Source organism: Pongo abelii, chromosome 3 (assembly GCF_028885655.2).
Source record: "Pongo abelii isolate AG06213 chromosome 3, NHGRI_mPonAbe1-v2.0_pri, whole genome shotgun sequence".
NCBI classification, from domain to species: Eukaryota; Metazoa; Chordata; class Mammalia; order Primates; family Hominidae; genus Pongo; species Pongo abelii.
In genome coordinates this window covers 102,449,419-102,468,919 of record NC_071988.2, presented here as the reverse complement: position 1 = coordinate 102,468,919, position 19,501 = coordinate 102,449,419, and the positions used below count along the sequence as shown (strand labels likewise).

The following is a 19,501-nucleotide window of genomic DNA, read 5'->3' as shown; positions in this document are numbered from 1 at the left end:
TCTTAGGGAAAAGATGTTCCTTTACTTTTGGACTTGTTGACATGTTGAGGAGGTAAGCATTTTACTTCTAGAGTGGAAATATTGAAAAGGCAGCCAAATAATCTGTTCTTGATCACAGAAGTCAGAAATGGAAATACAGATTTGGGAATCATGAATATATAGATGATAATTAAAACAAGGATGTTTCTAGGCTTCTCTTTCTTTACAGCAACTGAAAAAGGGTACTACTTTGAAAAGGATGGCCACCCACAGAGAGGAAAGACAACCTTGCTCAACACTGCACGGATTTTTAATGTTTATGGCTCGAGGCAAAGTCATTTGCAAGGGAGCCCGAGAAGGAGCAGCCAGTGAAGAAAGAGAAAGTGGAGATTATGCAGTCACTGCAACTACTCCTATGAGAAGAAGTGAGGTAACTGCACTCAATGCTGCTGAGTGGCCAAGTAAGACAGCTATTTCTCATGAAACTAGAAAGATGGAGGACATTAGTCACCTTAGGAAAAGTGTTTTTGGTAGGATGGTGGGAAGCCAAATCATTGAGTCTAGTAGACAAAATAATAGCTCCCCTAAGATGCCCAGGTCCTAATCCTCAGAACCTATGAAGATATGACCTTACATGGCAGAGAACTCTGCAAATGTGATTAAGGATCTTGAAATGGGGAGATCATACTGGATTATCTGGGTGTGTCAAATGTAATCACACATACTGGATTATCTGGGTGTGTCAAGTGTAATCGCAGCAGTCCTTAGGTGTGAAAGAGGGAGGCAAGAGAGACAGAGTCAAAGAGCTTCCAAGATGCTAAGCTGTTGGCTTTGAAGATGGAGGAAGGGGAGGGGCCACAACCTAAGGAATGTGGATGGCATCTAGAAGTTGGAAAAAGCAAGGCAATGGATTCTTCTCTAGAGTCCCCAGAAGGAAAGCAGCCCTGACACAATTTTTTTTTTTTTTTTTTTGAGATAGTCTCACTCTGTCACCTAGGCTGGAGTGCAGTGGTGCGATTTGGGCTCACTGTAACCTCCGCCTCCTGGGTTCAAGCGATTCTCTCATCTCAGCCTCTGAATAGCTGGGATTACAGGTGCGCACCACCATGCCTGGCTCAGTTTTGTATTTTTAGTAGAGACGGGGTTTTAACATGTTGACCAGGCTGGTCTCAAACTCCTGACCTCAAGTGATCCACCCACCTCAGCGACCCAAAGTGCTGGGATTACAGGTGTGAGCCACCATGCCTGGTCTGTAATACCATGTTGATTTTAGCTCAGTGAGACCCATTTCAGAGTTCTGACTTTATGAACTGTAAGAAAATAAATTTGTGTTGCTTTAAGATACCAGATTTGTGATAATTTGTTATAGCAGCATTAGGAAACTGATATACCATAGGTCAAAGGAATGACAGAGGAAATGAAGACAGTGAGTGTGGATGTTGGGAAATTTGCAAAGGAGCAGTTATTACAAGATATAATGGAAGAAGCTCCTGCTTAATGTGGGAGAAACTTAAGGAACCAAAGTTCTTTAAGGACAGGCAGGTAATCAAGAGCACAGGTAGAAGGACTGAAGTTAGAAAGAATAATGGACGCATCATCCTAAGGGGAAATGAGGGAGAAAAGGGTATATCTTGTGCAGACAGGCTTCTAGATTTTATGTAGGGACACTGAGGTAGTTATTATTGATGAGTTGTACTTAATCTCCCTGTGCCTCAGTTTCCTTATTTAATAAATGGCTATAATAATAGTATCTCATAGGGTCTTCCTGAGGATTAACTGCATTAATGCATGTCAAGTGCAGTGCTCATATGCATTGTAAGGGCTCAGCACAAATTATTGTTATTGTATGAGTTTGCTAGGGCTGCTGTAACAAAGTTTCATAGACCAAGTGTTTTAATGACAAATTTTATTGTCTCACAGTTCTAGAGGCTAGATGTCCACAATCAAAGTGTTGACAGCATTGGTTCCTTCTAAGGACTGTGAGGAAAGAATTTGTTCCAAACCTTTCTCCTCAACTTGTAGGTGGTTGTCTTGACATTATCCTTCCCATACGACTGTCTGTCTCTGTGTCCAAATTTCTCCTTTTTAATAAAAACACCAATCATATCAGATTAATGTCCTCCCTAATGTCCTCACCTTAATTAATTAAATCTGTAATAATCCTATATCCAAATAAGATCACATTCTGAGGTTCAGGGAGTTGTGATTTTGACATATGAATTTTAGGAGGGACACAATTCAATCCATAACAATTATTTGCTGTGAAGAGTCAGTGAGACCAATGACCATGAGTAAGAATGGTTAGATGAAGGTTTGAAGAAAGAGGAAAAGGTTTACCACATTTATTGTGGTAGAGAGAAATATAGCTGACCAGGTAAATTCAGCAAGATTACCAGGGAGCATTCAGTGCCCAGAGGAGATTGATATCAAGAATTAAGAGTGGTGTAAAACCCAAACTCCTTACCATTGCCTACAGGGCCCTATGTAATCTGGCCTCACTGTACCCTCTCTGAACTACATGGTATCACATTCCTCCATGTTCTTATGTTCCAGCCCTGAAACTCACCAAGTTCTTTTGGCCTTGATATAGTTTGGCTGTGTCCCCACCCAAATCTCATCGTGAATTATAATCCCGGTAATCCCCACATGTCTAGGGAGAGACCTGGTTGGAGGTGATTGGATCATGAGGGCGTTTCCTCCATTCTATTCTCATGACAGTGAGTGAGTTCTCACGAGATCTGATGATTTTATGAGGGGCTCTTCCCACTTTGCTCCTCCCAATCTGTCTCCTGCCACCATGTGAAAATGTCCAAGTTTGCTTCCCCTTCACCTTCTGAAATGATTATAAGTTTCCTGAGGCCTCCCTAGCCATATGGAACTGTGAGTCAATTAAAACTCTTATTTATAAATTACCCAGTCTCAAGGAAGTTCCTTATAGCAGTGTGAGAACCAACTAATATAGGCCTGTTGGCCATTGCACATGCTTTTCCTTCTGCCTGGCATGTTCCTTCCTAGATCATCTTGTGGTAGGCTTTGTTTCATCATTTGGGCTTCACTCAAATGCTCCCTCTTAAGAGAGGTCTTCTGAAGACCACTTCTCGGAAGTAGCTCTCCATTTCCTTTTCTAGTTTTTCCTTTTCTCTTCTGTTATTTCTTTTATTAAAATACTCTACTCCCTAACATTCTAATGTTTTTTTGTATCTTTTTATTTTCTGTGTTTATGCAAAATGAATAATGTATTTTGTGCATATTATCTTTAATTTATGCAAAGAATATTGTGTTTTATATCTATATATATCTCATTGTACTTCTATTTTCTACTAGATACTCTTATTTTTAAGGTATATCATTTTGCTTTGTGAACATCTAACTTGTTCTAACTTGTTTCTAAGTATTGTTTAATATTCTATGGCATATAGCCATAGGAACTTACCTATTTACCCTCCCAGAGATGCATACCCAGGTGCCCTCTAGCCTCTAATCATAACAATAAAAAGGAAGTTGCAATAAACATCCTAGTACATGTTCCCTTATGGACTCATATGGGAATTCCTCTAGGATATATGATATACTCAGAAGTGGAATTGCCAATGGGCTGTATGTATACTTAATTTGAGTAAATCATGCCAGATGGTTCTCTAAAATGGCTTTACCGGTCGAATCTCCTACTATTGACCCAGAATTTAAGTTTATAAGAACAGGACCTATATCTACCTCGTTTCACTAGTTTTTATTGTTTAAGTACAAGAAGAAGAAGTGGAATTCCTTCCTAATGGGGGCTTCTCCTGGCTATTGTAAGACATAAGACTGGGGCAAGGTACCAGTAGCATGAGATAATGCATTCCATACCCAACTGTGTAAGGAGCATAGTAAAGACAGTGAGGAAGTAAATAGAGGATCAAGGAACTAGAGGTCACTATAGGGCCAGAAACACATGAAGAGAATGTAATTGAGCAATTAAGCTTGAAGGATGGAAAGTTGTTGTCATAGCGTATAATGTCTTATTTTAGTTTGGTTTCTCTAGAAAATAGAACCTAAGGTAAAGCTCACATGTGATACTCTATTTAGAATATTATCCTAGGGAAGCAAGAATGAGCAGAAAAACAGAAATGAAACAGAGAAGGAGAAAGAGCAGATTCAAAGTTGTGCATTACCGATTTGTCTACAGCTTCTCTAGAAAACAAAGCTGGTTGCTGAGTCATGCCAGAGTAGCCAGAAATACAGAACCATTGCATCTTTGAACAGCTCCTGGGTGGGCAGGAATGGTGAACAATTTATTTGTTGTCTGCATCCTGGCTCCTGTCTCTCAGTGGTCAAAGTCGGCTCCACAGGGCATTAATTCCACTATATTTCTGGGTTGTGTTTTGGGCCCCTCCAGGCAGCAGTGAGGGAAGCCAGAGCTTTTGTGGGTTCAGTCATGTCAGCCCAGGGGCCTGGAGCTGCTGATGCTCCCTCTACAGTGGGTGTTATGAAGGTCATGCTGGTCTGGCCCTGGATCCAAGGGAGGCCGAGGTCAGTGACAGCATTAGCCTGGGCTTTACAACCATGGGGACAACACCAGCCATTGCTTGGGTCATTCTGGCTGAGAAGCAAGGCAAAGGGCTGAAGCCCTGGAGGCAGGCAGGACTGTGCAGATCTGGGGTGCATATGCACTCACAGAATTGGTGATTTTAGAGGGATTTCCATGTGTGACTATGGGAGTGATGGCTGAAGCTGAGATGGAGCTATTAGATATGGGAAGACTAAGGAGTTGAGAGAGGTTAAGTGTTGGATGGGCAGTCCAGGTTGACTCTGAAATAGCACAGGATGGTGGGATGCTAAATACTGTGAACCTAGTGCATAGTTAGTGTACACTGGCTATATTATTTGATGACTACATATACCTAGAAAAAAAAAATCACTATTTAGGAAAGTCAGTGTACCCTGGGCTGAAACTTATTATGTATAGATAAAACCAGAAAACCAAATTTATTTATATTTTGTACTTTTAAAGTAAAATTTACTATTACCTGATTGTCAATTGGACAGACTATTAATTTCTAATTCATATCATTATTCTAAACAATTGTCTATTCCAGAAGGAAAATCAAGAACATTTTCCAAGTTCTTTCTACAGAACTTCAGAAACATAAGCAAAATTCTTCTGGATAACAAATCATGGCTTTCTATCAACTCCAGGATTAGACCTGCTGTGTGTGGTACTGGGAGAGATACAGCAAAGATAATCAAATGTGAACCATGCCCTCCAAGTGTTTACAGTTCTGTAGGAGAGATAAATGTAGTTAGGCACCAATAATACAAAGTAGAAAGTGATAAATACCACAAGAAGGGCTGAGACAAAGTACAGTGCTGGCAAGTTCTGGAAAAGGGGTGGGCACCTAGAAATAATCAGTGAAGTTATGAGATGAGAGAGAGAGAGAGAGAGAAAGAGAGAGAAAAGAAAGGGCTAAAGCCAGAATCCTGGGAAAATTTGGACTGGGTGAGAGTGGGAACAGATGAGGGGGGACATTCAGAGAGAGCATGGGCAAGAGACTGTTCAATTCTATACTGGGATCACATGAAGGCTTGGCTGCTGCTTGGAGGAGCTTGGAAATAGCCCAGATGTACCAGGAGTTAATGCCCATAACACTCTCATCCCCAACCGGGATCACTGGGAAGGCATTGGTAAATGACAGGCTAATGTCCCTTTGGAAAGAGGAGTAGAAAGAAGACTGATGCTTCCAATGCTAGGCCTGGAAGATTGTATGACATTATTGATGAGCTTCCACAGAGGAAGTAGAGGCACCACATATGGGGTTCACTTTCAAGTCTCTAGTATCTTAATAGACAGTTTTTTTTTAAAGAAGACAGTAGATTAAAGAGTGAAATTTTTAAATTATTTTTTAAATAATGAAGAGACTTGAGCTGAGTATGTTCTGGAGATATAAGCATTGATACAACAAAGTCCCTGCTCTGAAGTCTAATAAGGGAGATTGGCAAGTTAACAAGGATTTGTAACTTGGAGCACCTTGTTGCTGTGGGGTCATGGGAGAGAAGCACTATCCTTCATGGTCAGCAAGACTTCATGGAAGAGATAAATGGTATTGAGGTAAATAAAGGGATTGTGGGCTGCACGGAGCTTAGATAACATGAAAATTTGGGTGGATCCAATTGGCCCAGTTTTATAACCATATTGAGTGATGCTGGAACCTGGACAGCAAAAGCATCAAAGGCAAATGGGATTTTCTCTTGGTTAGGGTTTGGCAAAACCAATCAGAAAGAAGGGCACTATGACTTGAGGTTCTAGCCTTAGCAACTGAAATGGCTGCTCATGGAGTTAGTGTGGTAGGATAAGGAAGCCTGAAGATAAATGAAAGAATAAAAGAGGGAAGGAAACAAAACCAAAGACATGGTGAGAAAATGGAGTGTGAATCACCAGCATATGTCCCCAGGAGATTTTCTGCTGATACATAGAAGGGACCTCAGTTGGGCCTTGGAGGGCTCCAAGCTGGAATTAAAGATTATGAGCACAAGGCTGATCTGATGGGGTGCCCTGACAGGAGTCTGTGTGCAAAGGTAACTATAGAGCCTCCTGTGTGGAAATTTATCCCAAGAAAATAAGATTGGCATGGGATGATCCTGAACTCAAATTGAGTCATCCAGGGGCTTGGGAGTCTGAATTAAGTATGGAAACATTACTGGATCTCTTCCTAGCTCAGTCTCTTGGATGCAGGTCCCTGCAAGAAACAGAAAGTGGGCAAAACTGGGAGGTTTCTGTGAAACACTTGGGCTGCTTGGGGACTTTTCTGTGTATAAAACAAGGGAAGACAGGCCTTTTATCATCCCCGTCTCCATAGGCTACCTCTGAACTTTGACAGTGTGAGAACTCTAGTGCTCTGGTGACAGTGCTTAGCAGAGACCAGGAGACCTAGTGGAGCAGAGGCTTACCTCGTGGGAGGAGGATTAGTCATGAGCATGTCCCACATTGCCCATGTGCTTAGATTAACATTGCAGACGGGCCTCTGAAGGGGCTGTGTTCCTCAGTCAATGGCAGAGAAAGGCCAGTGGATTTTGATTTCTCGTTGTCTTTGTAGAGGTAGAAGAAGTCAAGATTTTAGGGTCTGGAATTATATAGATTGGCTCTGCAACTTATTAGCCCTGTGAATTTGATCAAAGTTACTTAACTCTCTGAGTTTCCTTCTGCAGGTGTGCTTACCTCCTCAGGTCAAAGGAGTAAATGAGAAATTACATGGAAGCCTTTAACTCATGACACAAAGTCCAACATCACAGGCCAGATTCCTTCAGCCTGAAGGTGCTTCCTCCTCACTCCCTGTCTCACTCTTACTCACCTTAAGTTTAAATGCCCTCCACATTTTTTTTTTTTTTTTTTCCGAGAGACATTATTCCTAAGCCCCTGTAGCAGACTCTAGATTGCCTACCCAGCATCCACTGCCATCCTCTCCTTTTTATTCCGGTATGCGCTTCTCAAAGAATGCAATCGGGAAGAGTTAGGAACCAGTCCTGCAGAGCCTAAGAGCCTGGGAATGGTGATTCCCCCCTCCACCTCCAGCATTTAGGTGTGAGCACATGCTCAGTTTGGATTAATGGCAGGTGAGAAGTCTCCTGGAAGCTTCCAAGAACGATTTCCCGACTCTGGAAAAGAGACTCTCTGCGACCTTTGGGCACTGTTGGGACTGCCCATAATAAACGGAGTTGTTCCAGTCATCCTGGGGCCATGGGTGGAGCAGCCCCAGGGACGAAGCTGCCGTACTGGGAATGGCAGGGGGAATAACGGGAACAGGTCAGGGCCTTCCCAGACACAACTGTGTTCCTGAATTCACCAAATAGAGCCTCCTGACCTTGGAACTTCTTGACTTGTGAAACAGTAAGTTTCCTTATAATTTAAGCCATTCTAAATTGGGTTAATTATTAATTGCAGCCTCCCACATCTAAATTATAACCCCACATTTTTTTCTTTCATTTTCCTTCACAGTATTTCTCCCATATATGCTTACTTTTGTGTTTACTTATTTAATGTCTGTTTCTCTCACTGGATTGTACACTCTAAGTTGGCAGAGATCACAAGTTAATTTTGTTCACCATTGAATTCTAAGTGTTTAGCACTGGGCCTGAGACGCAGGAGCTGCTGAAAGCACATTTGTTGAAAGACTAAATAAAAAGCTCAAAAAATGGTCACTTTCCTTCTCTTCCTCCGTTTCCTTGTTCAGCATGGTAGAGTTGTAGATTTGACAGAGCACAGGATTGCTGGGAGGGAACTTAGGTTCCCCCTCAAACTCTTCCTAGCTGGGTGACCCTGGGCAACAGCCTGCACTGCATCCACAGCTTTCAAGCTTTTACTTCAATGAACGGTAAGAAAGTACATACGACCCAGTTGACCCAGTGTGCGTGCATACTCTGCTATTTTTTATTCCATTTGGTATCATTTTAGAAATGCTGGCTTTGACCCAATACATCAATTTTATAATCCATTAATTAGCAACTCACTGTTTAAAAAAGCCCAGGACTCAATGAAATGTAAGGACTTTGCAGCACTATTCACAATAGCAAAGTCATGGAGTCAACCTACGTGTCCATTAAGGGGTGATTGGATTTACAAATGTGGTTTTATATTATATATATACACATATATATAAAATATATACACACACTATGGTGGTATACACATACACACATTGTGTACCTATAACCTGAAAAATTGGGAAAAATTTTTTTGATTCAAGGGTACTACACACACACACACACACACACACACACACACACACAATGGAATACTACCCAGCCACAAAAACAATGAAATCATATCTTTTGCAGCAACATGGATGGAACTAGAGGCCATTATCCTAAGTGAAATGACTCAGAAACAAAGTCAAAAACTGCATAATCTCTTATAAGTGGGAGCTAAACAATGGGCAGGCATGAACATCCAGAATGGAATAACAGACACTGGGGACTCCAATAGGTGGGAGGGTGGGAGGTGGGTGAGGTAGGAAATACAACTTATTGGGTACAGTGCACATTATTAGGGTAATAGGTGCGCTAAAAGCCCAGACCTCACCACTATGTGTTATGTCCGTGTAATGCGACTGCACTTGTACCCCTGAATCTAAAATTTTTTTTTAAAGTGAAGACTTTGAAAATCTGTTTTTCTCCTTTTTGTCATTAAATCGCTTATAAAAATTCAGCCCATCAACTTAAAAGTCCATTATTACAGTGACATACAATTACTTATTTTCTCTTTTCCTGTGGAATTCTTCCTCACTCCTTTCTCCTCTAATTTTTTTTGAGGTCTTTATAAAATGTACAGACTCTGGGATAGCTTCATGAAAAAGCACTTTGTGTACTTTCGCGATTTTCCTCCAGTTAGCACAAAAACAAACAGGACTATGTTCCTCCTCCTCTGAAACTTAATGGTCTCATTCAACATATTTTATATGGGCCTCATTTTTTATATAAGTTTATGTATGTAACAGTGTATACAAATGTTACATGAGCCCCACTGCCACCATGTGGTTTAAAAACCCAAGAGAGTTGGTTGTAACATTCTCTAGATGCACAGTGAGGAATAGACCCTCACTATGCTTTCCATCTCTCAACACAGAAACTGCCCTTGTACTCCGTGAATTTGCTGGTGAAATTCCTCTGGGGGCAGAAGGAAAGGGAAAAAGCCACATGGAGATCTCACAACTCCAGAGCACAGCAAATAATGCGGTGGGGTGTACATATATATTTAGAAAACCATATTGCACCCTTCAGGAAAAAAAAAATGTACTCAAAAGGCGATGAGAGACCATTATCTGCTTGGGTGATCAAGAAAGCTCCCTGCCCAAAGACCTGCAGATTCGGAAGGTATAATCTCTGTCCCTCGAAACTGGATTCAACCCCTGCCCCCAGCATCACGTGAACTGGCAAACTAGATGTAAGTTTTGGCCCCAGAGTCCGGGAGGGGCGCGTCGACAAGCTGCTTCGGGGTCACATGTCTTCGTAGAAAGGCATTGGTGTGACAGAGGAGGGCATGTCCAGGGTACGTGCGCCTGTTTGAGCTCTGGGAGGGAAGGCGAAGTGGAGAGAGCCTGCAGTGAAAACAGACTGGAAGGATGGAGGAAAGGGAGGGGAAGGTAAAAATGAACACCTCCCTGAACTTTCCTCTCCCCTCGTCCCACACACTTGAAATAGAAATAATAACATGAACAAAAATGCTTACAACCACGATGTTATCGCCCTACTTAAGTTGCCTCACTCTGGAGGGTATGGGGTATAAAGTGCAGACTGCGGCTGTGTCGGGAGTAAAGGTTCTGGCTAGTGTGGGTGCGGGCGCGGGTGACCCCACCTTTAGGGAAGCCGGCGCCCTACTCTCCAGGCAGTAGCCCCGGCTGACCCCCTCCCTCCTTCCCTCCTCTCTTCCCTCCCTCCCTGCGTGTCTCCTCTGCACCGGCCCCCGCCGCGGAGCCAGGCGGCAGCACCGACGCCGCCGCAGCTCCTGCCCGCATCGCGCTAACCCGCGCCCCCGGCTCACACGTAGCCGGAGCGACTGAGCCGGCAGCCCCGGGCCCACGTTGCGCACCGTGTGCACGGCGGGGCTGGCTGAGCTGACCTGCGCTGAGCTCCGGCGCCGCAGGCGGCTGGGGAGGGCGGCGTGGGAGAGGACGCTGAGACGCAGGGGCGGCCGCGCCGAGGTGACAAGCTGCGCACCTGGAAAGTTACCCGGCTGTCTGGTGAGGTTCGTGGGCCGGGGATCTTGGGCGCCGGGGTGCGAGGGCGCGAGGGGAGGGACGGGGTCGGGGTGCGCGCGTGTGCATGCTGTGAATGCGTTGCGCGATGTGCGCATCTATTCCACACCCAGCCGGTCTCTTGCTTGTGCTGTTCGAGTGTGGACGTGTGCACGCGTTGCATTCGCTCGGTGTGGCAGCGTTTCGTGAGCTCCTGGAGGCAGGGAAAGGCTACTTGTGTTTAGAGGTTCTGTTGAGGGCGGGAGGGGCTCAGCCCCAGTGGGGAGTCCTCAGGGTTCTCTACGTTTAGCGAGGAGCAGCGGTGGAGGCTGTTGCTCCGAGCTAGGGGCTTGGCGGTGCTGTCAGGGCTTGCGCTCCCGGCTTTGCTTCGTCGAGCTCTGGGTAGTTGCTAGGGGACAGTCCTCAGGCGAGGACTTTCAGGAGTCCTGGTAAACTTGTGTGGGTGTCCTTTTGTCACTCTTGGCACCGTGAGGCGCTTTCATATTTCTGTATTTCTCGGTGATGAAGAAACAAGAGCAAACAAAGCCCAGAAACCAGCCACTTTGGGGATGAGAGAAGAAATAGGTTCAGTTTTGAGAAGAACTACGGTGCAACTACAAAGCAGCTGAGGCCAGAGCTGACAATAAAAACGATGCATGCAAAATTAGTAGGTAGGAAGGGTGACGCTGGGACAAATGCCTTGATTTCCTTATCTTCATCTTGTTCCCCAAGTTCCCAGGGGCTTTTTCTTTCTTCTTCTTCTTTTTTTTTTTTAAGGAAGAGAGCAACATACACCTACCCCCCACCCCACCACACCCCCATACTTAGAGTTTCTTAGAAATTGTCTCTTTTCTTTGCAAGTTTCTATTTAACTCATGAAGAAGGCGATCATCCCACATAACACACACTAGCTGTTTTCAGTACTCCTGTTTAGTTTTGCACAGGAGGGTATGAGCTAATATGGTAGAGAATTCTCTATGGAGAATTAGAGCGCATCCTCTCCATTGGAACGCTGTGTGACTAAGAATAAACGACCTGAAAAGATGATGCCCAGCGATCTTTCTCTTTTACATGAAATCCTTAACTCCAGTTCTATGAAGTCATTACAAGTGAGGCTAATGAGAATTCACCTCACAGTGAGGGCATATGTTGCCTGGCTGTTGCCCAAGTCCTGTGATCCCTTATTGTCTTGCTTCTTCCAGGCTATTTTGCCTATGGATTATCTCTTCTTCTCCCATGTTTTCGTTTTTCCTGTCTCCGGTGCTTCATTATCCTGGAGCTACAGACATTTTCAAGTTTTCATTATTTTAAAAATCCCTCACAGGAACCGTGATATTGTCTTGCAGGCTCTACTCTTAGTGTCAGCTCTTTCCACGGTCCTTTGTAGTTGAGTGTCTATCCCCACTCTTCTTTGACAAATCAGATTCAGCACTTTTCTCTCTGATCTCATTTGCTGTGACAGGCCTGTGGGATGTGAGGTACAGCCTGCTCACCTCTTAAGGATCTTATCTGCATGGCCTTTCTGATGCTTCTCCTAAATCTCTTATTGGTACACGTGTTCCTTCTCCTTTGTGGTTTGCTTCTCCTCCTCTTCTCCCACAAATAATATCCACAGATATTACCTATATGTTCATAGGTAACAATAGAGACATTCCTTTCTTACCTCCGTTAGTGATCTCATCTACAAATGATACTTCAAGTCTTCTATGGAGCAATCTCTTCCCTTGACTTTTCTTTTTTGCTTCTACCTGCTAGACATTTGCATCATGATGACCCACAAGCATTTCAAACTCAATATATGTAAATCCAGACTCATTACTGTCTTTTCAAAGCATGCTAATTCTCCTGACTTCTGTCAGTGCTACAGTGTCTAGCCCATACACGGTGCCCTATGTGTTCTTTTTGAATGACTGAATGAATGAAGAGTAGATAGTACTACTTTCCTTCAAGCCTCCTAAGATCAAAACATTGAAATCATTTTGATTGCCCTCCCATGCACATCCATTTAATTACTACATTAGAGATGCTATCCTGCAGTGTTCCTCCTACTCATCCTCTTCTTTTAATATTAATCTCTTCACATCCTCTCTCACTTAAACCAAAGCAGTACCTTCTTACCATATCTTAAACAGTTTTCTTTCCAACCTCATATAGACCTAGACACTCTTCCTCTCCTCATCGCTAATATCCTGGGCACTTGCATCCAATTCATCAACTTCAGCCTCTATTTATGTATCAATAACTGCTTAATATTTTCAGCTTTCCTCTTTCTTTAGCTTTTCTTGTCCCTCATTTCTTACTGCTCACTAAACTTCTCTACCTTAAAGTTTCCACTGGTGCTTCAAACTGAGTATATCCAAAATTAAATTCACTGTCCTATCCCTCAAATCTGCTCCTCATTTTGGTCAATGACATTACCTTTTACCCAGTTGCCACAATATAAACTTTCAAATCCTCATCGTCTTTCTTCTTGCCACCACTCAAAAATTCTGTCAGCTATGATCTTGTGACCTAGACTTACAGACCTACATTTCTGTGTGTTTGCTTGTTTATCTGTTAATGTAGCCCCCAAAATAGCTGAATTTGGCAGTCAAATATAGGATATGTGGCATTCATAAAATTCACCGCGAACATTCTGCTGGGGGGGTGGGAGGGAGGCACTTTAAAGAGATAAGTAACCTCCAGAGTAGCTGCAACTTTGGTACAATAAGGTCATATGATTTCCTGAAAAGAGAAAGTTTTTCTCCAGCCAGGATGCCGTGGACAGAGAAAACAAGCAGTAGATTCCAAACTGAGCCCCGGGTCAACAGTCACAAAGTCGGATGGACAGATGCTTTTAATTGTGGCATTGATGTGAAAGTGAGCTGTTTCTCACAAGAACAACTCTGTGTGGTTTGCTTCAGGGAGAAGAATCAGGGATTTATATATTCAATTATTTTCTAAAGGAACTTTAGAGAGACAAGCTAATGGTAACACAAATGTATCGGTTTCCTATCCACCTAGAATATTATCTGTAGAAGACTGTATAATTCACTCTTCTGATTTCCAGCTCAACTGCCCATTATCATTAAAAAATCAATTCTGGTTTCCATGATTTATTGAAGGGAAGGACATTGCAGTATTACATATAGCTGTAACTTTTATTGAATCTCATATGGCAATGTTTTTCTCTCTGGCTACCACGGAGATGGTCAGTTTTTTTCTTGAGTTCAAGAAGTTCAAGTCATTAAATAGTGTTGGGACTCTGAGCTTTAATCCTGAAACTATCACCTCCTATTTGGATTGGTGCAATAGTGTCTTCCCTTGTCTTACTTCCTCTAAGCTCTTTTTACCCCATTCCTTATTTATGAGAATATTATTTTCCTAAAGGACAAATCTGACCACATAACTAGAAAATTTAGTGTATCTTAAGATTCAGATACCATAATGTGGCATAGGAAATTTTTCAGTATCTTACTTTTTCAGTTTCATTATTCATTACTCTCCTTCCATCCATCACACATTTCAGCCTGTCCCTTGGCTGTGCTATCAGCTTTCTTGCATTCATTTCTTAATACATAATTCTTTTCTTAAACTAATAGACTTTCTATTTTATAGAAATTGTACATTTATAGAAAAATTGAGTAAAAAGCACAGAGTTCCTATATACCCACCTCTCAGCACTTTCCCCTGCTCTTAACATCTTTCATCAGTATGGTACATGTGTTACAAGTGATGGAACAAATATTGATGCATTATTATTAAAGTCCATAGTTTACATTGGGGTTCATTCCTTTTGTATATTCCACGGGTTTTGACAAATATATAATGAAATGTGTATATCATTACAGTATCATATTGAATAGTTTTACTGCCCTATAAATGTTCTTTCCCACGTATTCCTTTCTGTCTTTCCCCAAGCTCCTGGCAACCACTGATCTTTTTATGGTCTCCAAGTTTTGTCATTTCCAGAATGCTATACAGTTGAAATCATACAATGTATAGGCTTTTCAGATTGGCTTCTTTCACCCAGCAATATGCATTTAAAGTTCCTTCATGTCTTCTCATTGGCTGATATTGCTTTTATTATTGAATAATATTCTATTATATGGATATGCCACAGTTTGTTTATCCATCTACCTACTGAAGGACTTCTTGGTTGCTTCCAGGTTTTGGGAATTATAAACAAAGCTGCCATAAACATTCATGTGCAGGTTTTAGTGAAAACATATGTTTCGTATCAGTTGGGTAGATACCAAGGAGCATGATTACTGGCTTGTAGAGTAAGAGTATATTTAGCTTTGTCAGAAGCTGCCAAATTGTCCCCTAATGTAACTATATCATTTTGTATTCCCACTAGCAATGAATGAGCATTCCCGTTGCTCCATATTCACACCAGCATTTGGTGTTGTCAGTGTCTTGGATTGTAGTCATTCTAATAGGTGTGTAGTGGTATCTCATTATTGTTTAAATTTGAGATTCCCTAATGACCTGTGATGTTGAGTATCTTTTTATATGCTTATTTACCAACTGTGTGCCTTGTTTGGTGAGGTGTCTGCTCAGATCTTTTGCCCATTTTTCAGTTGGGTTGTTTGTTTTCCTATTATTGAGTGTTCAGAATTAGACATATGTTTTAGAAGTACGTTCTCTCAGTCTATGGCTTGTTTTTTCATTCTCTTCTCTTTTTTTTCAGAGCAGAAGTTTTAAATTTTAGTCAAGTCAAAATTATCATTTTTTTTCTGTCTATGAATCAGGGTTTTTGGTCTTTTATCTAAAAAGTCATCACAAAACCCAAGGTCACCTAGAATTTCTCCTATGTTGTCTTTTGGGGGTTTTGTAATTTTGTTTCTTACATCTAGGTCTGTGATCCATTTTAAGCTAATTTTTGTGAAAGTTATAAGATCGGTATCTAGATTCTATTTTTTAAAAAATTAATGCCTAGTTGTTCCAGTACAATTTGTTAAAAAGACTATCCTTTCTCCATTGATTTGTCTTTGCTCTCTTTTGTATTCTATGATCTTTGGATCAGTTGACTGTACTGTTTAGGTCTACCTCTGGGATCTCTGTTCTGTTCCATTGATCTACTTGTCTATTTTTTCACCAATACAACACTATATTGATTACCATTACTTTATTAGTAAGCCTTAAAGTTGGATAGTATCAGTTCTCCTTCAATATTGTGTTGGTTTAGTACATGTTTTCTGTTCAATAAATTTTTCTTCTAAGATAAGTTGTCTTGTTGGGTAAATAATATTAACTATAATAATAATAGTAATATTTAATATTTCTTAAACAAATATGATATGCTAATACCTGTGCTAAATTTTCATCATGATTTATCTCATTTAATCCTCTAAAAGCTGTAAATGACAGGCAGCATTATTTTGTCTATCTCTCTATATTTCTATCTTTTTCTTCCATTATTGACACTCAAGTATCTTGCCTGAGGGCATATAGACCACTAAATGAAAGTGCTTCCACTGGGACTCTGGATCCATGACCTTAGCCAGCACCATACCATCTCCCATATTGACAGATATACATGTAGCTATACACACACATCTATATATGTGTGTGTGTGTTTGTCTGTGTATATTTATAACAGACTCCAGATGGGTAGAGAGAGAAATAGATATTATCTAGACCAGAGCCAAGATTCTGGTTTCAAACTGCTATAGGACTGGAGGAAAAACAGAAAACAAAGCTTAATTCCTCCCACATTGACTGCCAGGTGTTAATCCGCCTGCAAGCGCCTTCACAGTCACTTTTTCTTTTCTTTTCTTTTTTTTTTTTTAATTGAAAACTAGTTTATTGAACTCTTATTATGTGCCTGACACTGTTTTAAGTTCTTTGTGTACATCATCACCTTTGCTTTTCTTATGTCTCTTCTAATTACCTCTTGGTGGGCAGCAATTTCTAAATGGCGATTACATTAATATAATAATTTGTAGTCTTGTATAGTTTCCTCTCTTCTAGTGAAATGCCACTACTCATTCAATTGCTGTCTCCTATACCTAACTGCAGAAGAGTATTGCCTCCAGAGTGAACTACGGTTTTTGGTTGCCTTCAAACATAATTAGGTGGGCCTCTGTGTTTTAAGCATTTCATTGCAATGTGTGAAAATAAATAGGGGCTACATGAGGGAATTACAGAGCTTCAATTATTGAGTCCTTGTAGTTATGAACTGGCTCTGTGTCATTCGTAATTCTTTTTTTGTCTCCATCTTTTGGTGGGGAACTTGTTTTCCAGGCTGTTTGTTTCCAAATGACTTCTTTTCTCAATGGAAGATAGAATCCAGGCAAAGTAAGAGTCCCTTACTCCCGGCCACCCCCTCCCAAGCAATAATGTGCATCTTTAAAGAGTTTTGTCATTTGAGAGGCTGAGGCAGAAGGATGGTTTGAGCCCAGGATTTCGAGACCAGTTTGAGCAACATAGTGCGAGACCCCAACTCAACAAGAAAATAAAATCAGTCAAGCATGGTGGTGTGCCTCTGTAGTCCTAGCTACTCTGAAGGCTGAGGCAAGAGGGTCACTTGAGCCCAGGAGTTTCAGGTTATAGTGACTGCACCACTGGCCACTGCATCTCATGGCTGCAGAATGAGACCCTGTCACAAACAAACAAACAAAAACCCACAAAAGACTCTTGTTGGAAGACATTCAGTTTACTAGACTTCTGTCCTACCCAGAAATGATCCCCTCTGGGTTTTCTTCACACCAAGATATTAATTGCCTATTTGTAGTTACATACTATAATAAGAGCTGCTTACCTACTTCATGTCTGATACCTGCCAGGCATTGTATGGAGTACTTTACAAACGTAATAATCATAGTAACCCTATGAGATGGATATAAATATATTCCCTTTTGTAGATGAGAAAGTAAGACTCAAAGATTTTTAGGAATATATAGAAGATTGAGAAAGAGCAGATTGTTTTATAACCCTAATTGGCCTGACTCTATTGCTCATGTTAAATTCTGATCTTTATCTCCAGACTCATTTCTTATTGCATCATGTGCTGCCCTCTGACTGTAAGAATGATTTTAATAACCTGCATTGCCAGATTGATGGAGCAACATCCTATGGCTCATTTCTCCTTGTGGCTAGCAATACATATTTGAGAAATAGCTTATCTTAGTGACTGATACAGGAAACAGAGTGAATCTAATTAGCTTTTATGAAGCCAGAGACTTGAAACCTTGGCTTCAGGGACAGCAATATTTAAATGGATGAACTAAGTAAGAAATCAGACTAGTATTGAGCCATTTAGTAACTTACTTATGTATCTTTTTTTTTTATGTTTCTTTTTTTTTCTTTTATTATTATTATTATTATTATTACATTAGTGACTTGAAAGATGAGTTAGTTACTCTCATTTTACCCCTCTTTGAAATTCTAAATAGCTTGAAAGATTTACACAGCTTCCAACTAAACCAGAGGATAATTGGTGTTTTGGGAGAATTTAACATCCTCTACCTAACTGTGCTTCAAGTTTGTAAAATTTTTGGATTGGAACAGAATTTTTTGAATACCATCCATAGAGCAAAAATGATTCTAAGCCTTTTCATATTTGTAATGCTAAAACTGTTTTCTGTGTCAAATTTGACTGCAAATCCATGATGGGATATGCCCCTAATATGGTATATGATACTTTGGTCTTAGTAACAATTTTTCCATGAACAAAAATGAGTTAGTTGTTAGTTTAATATTAGATTGGAAAGTGTTTGTGCATGCTCTTTTATTTATAAGGCAAATCCTTTTCCTCCTACCATCACATCTCCCTTCTTTCTCTACTGACCTAAGAATACTTCTCCATGAACCAAGAAGGCTGTCTAGAAAATGGCTCACTGATGCATGTTAAAAACGTGTGTACACGTTAATTTCAGATTTTTTGGAGCACCTTTCTTATGCTTGTAATTCATAATCTCATTCAGGTTCATTCTCAGATTTCAATATAACATATTCTGAATTGCTTATTCAGGATACAAGTATGTCCAGGGCTACTTCTTTGAATTCTAGTCTCTTCATCCTTCTTATACGTTCATAATACATAAGATCAGTAAATGCTGCCAAGTCAACAGAAACTTAAAGGTTGAACCTGCCACATCTCTGCAACATATTAAGGCAATTCTCCAAAAGCTAATGTTTATTAATGACCACTTTGAACCTGAATTCTATGAGAAATATCTAGGTGTTTCAAGATTGCTTTTATAAATGCATTTGTTTTTTGCACCATCCGTTGTAGGCAGTCTGCATTGACTGTTTGGTCACATCTGTTTGAAATCTAGATGCTGTGTTACATCTTTGCATCTGTGCCTTTGCTGTTGTAGAGGTCACAATTATTCTGGTAGAACTAGTGAAAAAACTCTAAGTATTTCACTTCTATTTAAGTTTGAAGTTTGGAGGGAGAGAGGGGCAGATGTGTGGGTTATAAAACTGTGAAGTTTCATTTCTTCTGATTTGAGATAATCAGAAGTAATTCAAGCTTAGTTTACAAGTGTTATAATGCTTTTTGGGTTATGGCTGTTGTATTAGTCTGTTCTCATGTTGCTATTATAATAAAGACATACCCGAGACTGGGTAATTTATAAAGGAAAGAAGTTTAATGGACTCACAGTTCCACATGGCTGGGGAAGCTTCATAATCATGGCGGAAGGCGAAGGAAGAGCAAAGGCAAACTCCCCTTTATAAAACCATCAGATCACATGAGACCTATTCACTATCACGAGAACAGCATGGGAAAGACCCGCCCCCATGATTCAATTAGCTCCCATTGGGTCCCTCCCACGACATGGGGATTTATGGGAGCTACAATTCAAGATGAGATTTGGGTGGGGACA

General features: G+C 41.0%; 1 protein-coding gene across 8 annotated transcripts in view; it reads left to right on the top strand.

The window, feature by feature from the left end:
- The first annotated feature begins 9,939 nt into the window (after positions 1-9,939).
- Positions 9,940-19,501, top strand: part of PRKG2 (protein kinase cGMP-dependent 2) — a 120,794-nt gene continuing 111,232 nt past the window's right edge. For 2 of the 8 annotated variants that reach the window (XM_063723487.1, XM_009240141.3), the window contains exon 1: positions 10,004-10,094. The gene's annotated coding sequence lies outside the window, so the exon portion shown is untranslated. The other 6 variants (XM_009240143.4, XM_002814920.4, XM_009240142.3 and 3 more) reach the window with 6 other exon arrangements.